Raw genomic sequence first — 8,330 nt, forward strand, 5'->3', positions numbered from 1 at the left:
CCTTTGGAAAAATAAGAAAAAGCCTAGAGCTCTCTCTCCCCTATGTGACGGCAGTTTGACGTCCCGAAGCCATTCTTAGCGATCAATCCATTATTCTCTTCTATCTCGGTTAGTGTTGTTCATTGTTGATGTGATTGTTGTTAATTGCATGGATAATATCAAATTTAATTGATTCTTAGTAGCACTAACGTTCACAAGTAGATGATGTTTGGATTATAATGGGATCTAGGTTATCGGATTATGGATTCGTATGTGAAAGTTGGATTGTTGATGATCTGTGACTAGTAGATAGGGTTGATATTCTGTCACGAACTATTTTAGACTAACTCGATGCTCTTGAATGAAATTGTTACACCATGATTATGTTTTGATTTGATGTTGTGCACATGATTATTACTTGATTGTATGAATACACGTATTAGCTTGGAGGGTATCATTGATTTTAGAATGATTGCTTGACTACTGTTTGATTATGGGTAATCTGTGGGTAACGACTGTTCATGATTATTAGGGTTTCTGTGATGATCTTTGTAACTGATAGGTTGCCGACGTAACTGACATATGTAGACGAAACACCTATCCTGACGAAACGAGTATGACGAAAAGAATGTGTGTTTCTGTGACACCTGTGTCACCGCGACCATCAAACAAATACCAAGTCGATGAAATATTGTATTTCATACTTGGGATCTTGTATAAATATGTGTATGTTTTGCACATATCAATTATTGTTCAATTTCAAACTCTACATTGCTTTCTAGAGCATTATACGCAAACTGGTGCGTAAACGTACTCAGTTTAATGCGACAAATACTCCGGAACATCAACATATACTCAACATACCTTAAATAACCTTTACATAACTTAGAAATAAGTTTTGAAGGCTTTGGTATGGCAAAAACAAGTTAATTCGCTTACAGGGACTAAACTTGACAAACTGCGAAAGTATGCCAATTTGAACTGTAATGAACATTCCGGAACATTTCCATAAGTTAAACATACCCTAAATATCCTTTACATAACTTAGAAATAGGCTTTGAGGTGTTTGGTATGCTAAAACAAACTTTTGGATCATTCATGGACTAAAAGTGTCAAAAAGTGCACAAGTTTGCACTTGCGCGCATAACTTACGTTCTGAATACATCCGGACATCCAAAAATTTATGTAAGCATCCTTATATTATGCCTTAGTGTTTGGCATGAGAAAAATCCGTTCGTCGCGTCATTTGGATCGTTTTTCGCGCTTATGCGCATTCCGTCGTAATTAACCGAACATCGCGATCGTACAGCCAAACGAGCCAACATCCGGAACATTTTTGAGCATGTTTCATGTCCACAATGTTTAGGCATCATTTTAGGGCTTTAAAGATGGCTTTACGGGCCTTAGAAGTGTCGGAAATGGCTTAAATACGCAACAGGGACCAAAACTGCCATTTTTGAAAGTATGTGCAGATCAGAAGCTTCAGGCGGCCCGCGTGAGTTTTGCCTAAATGTTGAGGCGGGCCGCGTGAGACTGTCAGACAGATTCAATGTATGCATTTAATGCAGTTGGCCTTTCGTTCGATCAAGGGGCGATGCCCTTTCACCCAATCAAGAGCCAAGGGGCATTTTCTGACTTACCACAACATTTCGACAAGTGTACGCACGATATTCGATAAACGATCCTAACGGTTCCACTTTTCCTATAAATACCCCCCCCCCTTTTGTGTAAAAATCACAAGAATCAGATCTAAAAGCTCTAAGTTGAAGTTTTGCTTCATACCTGAGTTTCTCTGATCTAGATTAGCATTCGGGGACCCTCCGTAAGTATTCTTTCGTTGTTTTATCGCTTTTCGAGTCCGAAAGTCAACGTTTTGTTGACTTTCTACATTGACCAGCTTATGGTCGATGCGAAGTTCATGGAACTTCATAACGTGAGCGTGATCACGATGGTTATAGTCCGTAGTGACTATACTTACTAATCACCACGTTATCTAGGCTCAGTGACGAGTCGTAGTTTCGGCCAAAATGCGCATTCTTGCGTGTTTTGTAACCAAACTACTCGTGAGCATCAAAACCTTTTGTTTTGATGCCAAACCTGTTTTCTAAAGATAGTTAAGCATGTTCTAACATGCTTAGCTCGTCACTTTTAGTTTAGTGCATATATAGGGTCGTAAGGTAAGCGATCTAAACCATCGCTTATACTTTCGAACCCGACCCATTTGGTCGATCATTAGGATTCGACCAAACACATTAGGTGACCATAGCTATAACCTTCCCAGGTTATACCTTGTGGTCGCAATGTTAGGCGTTCCGAACTCGTTCTACGCGAACGACGCGTTATGGTAGCATAAGCTACCTAAACGGGTCGTGATGGGCCGTAAGCACTTAGGTTAGGTTTCATTTTAGTATGTAGGCTTTGTTAAACCATAATACACGAGTCTCCATACTCGTTTGGTTTACGAACCCGCGTACTATCCGATCCTTCCGATTTGATCCGGTATATTAACATAGCTACCTATTAGGTGCCGTTTGATATCCCGTGATCTTTAGCATTATCTGGTTATTATAGAAGAACTCCAAAGCAATCTCAGGTGAGTACATTGAACCCCTCTTTTACTGTTTTCCAAACTGTTTTGGGGTGAAACACATGTGCCTATCTGTTACTTTCATGCTTTTCTTGTTTTCACATCATATACTTGCTATGTTCGATAGTACATATATAGTACATGATTTCATTATGTTTATGCTATGTATGTCCATCGTGTGCATACTTAGCACAACACTTTACATTACATTTCATGCTATGTATGTCCATTGTGTGCGTACTTAGTACATCGCTTTACATTTCATGCTATGTTTGCCCATTGTGTGCGTACTTAGTACATTGCCTTACATTACATGCTATGTATGCCCATTGTGTGCGTACGTAGTACATCGCTTTACATTTCATGCTATGTATGCCCATTGTGTGCGTACTTAGTACATTGCCTTACAATACATGCTATGTATGCCCATTGTGTGCGTACTTAGTACATTGTTTTACATTGCATTTCTGTTGCATATGCTCATCCAGCATATGAACACATTATGCTACATTTTGAACCGTTGTGACCATTTGACTATGTGAACCGTCTAAACCCGTTTGATTATATGAACCGTTTGTAACCATTGAACCGTGTGAACCAGTTGTATCCGTTGACATGATTCACATTTGACAATAGACCTTTGACTATACATAAACATTTCTACCATCGTTAAACATTTCATCTTGATGGTTTGGTTCGAGTAAGTGATTAAGTAACGAGGCGTGTGTAATATGATACAAGCATGGTGGATACGCCGCTGGTACTTCCTATATATAAGTGTTTGTAGGGTATTACATATCATAGCGTTATTTGAATCATTTCAATTTGAGACATATGACATTTTATACAAATAACACACTTTTCATGAGACATTGTTTTACAAACTCATTTTACATGGTTATCCGTTTAACCATACAGTGTTCTCTTATTTATACATATCATCTGATCTTATCGTTTTTCAAATGAGTTACAAGACAAAGCAAATTACAAGGTTCATGACTATACATTTTCTCAAACATAAGTCATGAATTCCGTTTTCACAAAACCAATGTATCTCACAGGCATTTTTATGCTGACGTACCTATTTCACATGTGTTTTCAGGAGATGATGCATAGGACTTATCAAGACATACATAGGCGGACTTGTGCTTTAGTAACTTAAAACGAGACAAGAACTAGTTAATTTATGTTATGTACACTTTGATTCTTGTTTAAACAATGTAAACATTCATGTGTGATTAATAAAACGAAACTTCAATTGCCATGGATTTGAAACAATTGATTCTGTTACAACACTCCCCGATGTTTCCGCCACGTTTTGTATGTTCTACGTGGTCGGGGTGTGACAGTTTCGCCGAGGTTGTCACGACGAAACGAAATGTGTTTCGCCAAGAGTTAACGATGAAACAGTGTTGTTTCGTCGAAGGGTTATATGGCGAAACATGGGTGTTTCGCCGGTTGGGTAATTTTGCACAGTAACTTAATTTAACTCTGTTAAGTGTTAACTGGATTAAATAACTGCTGTTAAATGTTTAGCATGACTTGTATGAACTTGTATACGTGCTTTGTGTTATTCGTGGTTGCTGAATTATCACCACTATGATTGAATATGCAAATGTGGGCTTAGTAAATATAAACTGATTGTGTATGTTTGTATACTCTAAGACTTGATTGATTAACTGTGAGCCCATATCTTAGCATACCGAGCAAACCAAGGTGAGTTCACACTCTTACCAAGGCATGAGATTCCCGAGGTAGGGAATGGGATTGAATGGTTATTTGTTCTTACGTTGTTATTGGGAAATTATGGATTACTGACCTCGGTTGGGAAAGGTCACCTATAGATACTGCTAGACTAGTGATACATGGGGAAGCCCCCACTACTCTTCGCACACATGCCTGTAATGGCCGCGATACTGATACTGATCTTCGCACACATGCCTGGAATGGCCGCGATACTGATACTAAACTTCGCACACATGCCTGGAGGGCCGCGATACAAATAAAACTAGTCTACAACACATGGGAAATTCCCACTAATCTTCGCAAACATGTCTGGAGGGCCGCGATGTAATTATAAACGATACATGGGTTACTAAACAAACAAACGTTTTACGAAATGAACACTATTACTAAACAACCCACTGTGAACTCGCTCAACTAGTTGTTGACCCTATGTTACATGCCTTGCAGGTCGTTAGGTATACATGGAGCTTGCACTGGGAGGAGCGGTCGTTGTGGACAAGGATCGTGAATGCTTTGTTAAACGCTTATGACATTACATACTTTTACTTATGCTGGGTTTACTTTTATGCTTCCGCTAAACGTTGATATTATACTTATGTTTTGAAAACCTTTCATATTGGTTTGGTTGAATTACATTTATATATATATTGTTCAATATGATTGGTGGCTTGATCCTGGTCAGTCACGCCTCCAAGCGGTGATACCCCGCAGGTGGATTTTGGGGTTGTGACAGATTGGTATCAAAACCATTGGTTATAGAGAACTTGGTTTTAATATGGGAAAACGTTTTTTTTAAAACCTGACTATAACCAGTACAGTGCTCAACGATCCACAACGACGCTTCGCTCCACGTGCAAGGCTCAACACCATAGGTACTACTATTCATGTTTACTTTGCCTACTTGCTAGGATTACATAGAACTTTGCTCGTGGTATCCTTAGATTACATTGCCTACTATTCGTTATTGCTTGAGAACACTTGTGTGCTTACTCTCTACTGTCATCACACTATTCGCGAACGCTCTCTCACTTACGTTACTTTTGCTATGAAGATCATGGCTTGACGCATTAACATGACACAAGCCCAGTTGACGGCTCTCATTAACGAACAAGTTTCTGCGGCACTTGCAGCCGCACAAGCAGGAGGTATAGCCTGCAGTCGTAACTCACACTAGGATCTTTAGAACCTACACTCCTAAACCAACTCTTGTGTTTAACCTTGTCCCGTTCTTATACACAACAGGTCAACACGCTCAGCCACCTGTTTGCACTTTCAAGAATTTCATGGACTGTCGTCCAAGCACGTTCATTGGCACGGAGGGAGTAGTGGGACTCCTCCATTGGTTTGAAAAGCTCGAGTCTGTGTTTGAGATGTGTGAATGCCCTGAGGCTCGCAGGGTGAAGTACGCCAATGGCACACTGGAAGGAATCGCGCTGACTTGGTGGAATGCGCAAGTTCAACTTTTAGGGTTGGCAGCTGCTAACGCCACCCCTTGGAATGATTTCAAAGAGCTGATTAAACGGGAATACTGCACACGTGACGACATCCACAAGTTAGAGGTGGAGTTCTTTCATTTGAAGATGACTGGGTCGGAAATTGAGGCATATACTAAAAGGTCAAACGAGCTGGCCGTCCTGTGTCCAACTATGGTGGACCCTCCAATCAGGCGTATAGAGTTGTATCTCAAAGGGATGGCACCAGAAATTCAAAGTCACGTGACATCGGCCAACCTTGATAACATCCAGGATATCCAGCGTCTTGCTCATCGCCTCACAGATCAGGCAGTGGAACAGAACAAACTGCCTAAATGTATCAGTGCAACCGATGCTACTACTTCTGCTACTCCCAGTGATAGCAAACGGAAATGGGATGGGGATTCCAGCAAAGGCTAAGCTACAGCTCAGTCTCAGGTTCAGCAGCGCAAGACTGATAACTACCAGAGCCCTGGTCAGCAATCTTCATGTAATCAAAGACAGAGTGGATATCGAGGAAACCTTCCAAGGTGCAATACTTGCAACAAACACCACAACGACCAGTGCAACAAGGGTCATTGTCAGTGGTGCCTCAAGATGGGTCATGAGGCTAAAGATTGCAGGAGCTCACGACCTGCGAATCAGAATCAGCAACAACAACCACCTGCTCCACGAAACCAGCAGCGAGGCAACAGGGGATGCTATCAATGTAGTGCTGAAGGCCACTTCAAGCGAGACTGCCCCCAGTTAAACCAGAACCAGAACAACAACAATAACAACAATCAGGGCAATGGGAACAACAATGGGGGGAATAATAATGGCAATGATGCTAGGGGTCGTGTGTTCGTGCTGGGGCAGGGTGACGCAAGGAATGATCCTAACGTGGTTATGGGTAAGTTTCTTCTCGACGACTTTTATGTTACTGTATTGTTTGATTCAGGTGCAGATACCAGTTATGTGTCTCTAAAAGTTAGTCAAATGTTAAAACGTACGCCAACACCCCTAAACACCAAACATGTCGTAGAGTTAGCCAACGGTAAAAGTTTAGAGGCCACACACGTAGTCAAAGGTTGTAACATCGTCTTAGCCGGTCAGACCTTCTCCATCGACCTCATTCCTATAGTTCTGGGTAGTTTCGACATCGTCATTGGTATGGATTGGTTATCCCAACAACAAGCATAGATCTTATGCAAGGAGAAGATTGTTCGTATACCCCGTTCTGGTAAAGAACCTCTCGAGGTTCAAGGCGACAAGAGTGGTGCCGTGGTTGGCATCATCTCCTTTCTGAAGGCTCAGAAATGTTTGCGAAAGGGTCACACTGCCATTCTGGCACTTATTACAGACGCATCGATGAAAGAAAAGAGACTAGAGGATATACCAGTTGTACGCGATTTTCCTCAAGTGTTTCCTGAAGACTTACCTGGGCTACCGCCATAACGCCAGGTCGAATTCCAGATTGAACTAGCTCCGGGAGCAGCACCGATAGCTCGTGCACCATATCGCTTAGCTCCAACTGAACTTGAAGAACTGTCCAAACAACTACAAGAGCTCTTGGATAAGGGCTTTATTCGTCCTATCTCTTCGCCTTGGGGAGCTCCAGTACTATTTGTGAAGAAGAAAGATGGAACTTTCAGGATGTGCATAGATTACCGCGAACTAAACAAGGTGACAGTGAAGAACCGCTATCCTCTGCCACGTATTGATGACTTGTTTGACCAGCTGCAAGGGTCGAGCTACTATTCAAAGATAGATCGGAGGTCAGGTTACCATCAGCTGAGAGTCCGGGATGAGGACGTCTCCAAAACAGCATTTAGAACTCGCTACGGCCACTACGAGTTTCTTGTCATGCCATTCGTGTTAACAAACGCAGCGGCAGTCTTCATGGATCTTATGAACAGGGTGTGCAAGCCTTACTTAGACACGTTTGTGATCGTTTTCATCGACGACATCCTGATCTATTCCAAGAGTCAAGGGGAACACAAACAGCACTTGCGACTCATTTTGGAACTTCTTCGAAAGGAACAACTGCACGCCAAGTGTTCAAAATGCGACTTCTGGCTTCGTGAAGTCCATTTTCTAGGCCATGTGGTAAACAAGGATGGGATTCATGTTGATCCATCTAAGGTAGACTCGATCAGGAACTGGCCTGCACCACGTACACCAACGGAAATATGCCAATTCTTGGGTTTGGCGGGTTATTACAGACGGTTTATCAAGGATTTTTCAAAGATTGCGCAGCCACTTACACTACTGACACAAAAAGGTGTTACTTATCATTGGGGCAATACACAGGAAACAGCTTTTCAGCACTTAAAGGATAGACTATGCAGTGCACCTATTCTCTCTTTGCCAGAGGGCATAGAAGATTTCGTGGTTTATTGTGACGCATCAATACAGGGTCTTGGTTGCGCATTGATGCAACGGGATAAAGTCATTGCCTACGCTTCGCACCAACTTAAGGTTCACGAACGGAACTACACTACACACGACTTAGAACTGGGAGCTATTGTTTTCGCGCTTAAGATATGACGACATTACCTGTACGG

Source organism: Helianthus annuus, chromosome 11 (genome assembly GCF_002127325.2).
Source record: "Helianthus annuus cultivar XRQ/B chromosome 11, HanXRQr2.0-SUNRISE, whole genome shotgun sequence".
Classification (NCBI taxonomy): domain Eukaryota; kingdom Viridiplantae; phylum Streptophyta; class Magnoliopsida; order Asterales; family Asteraceae; genus Helianthus; species Helianthus annuus.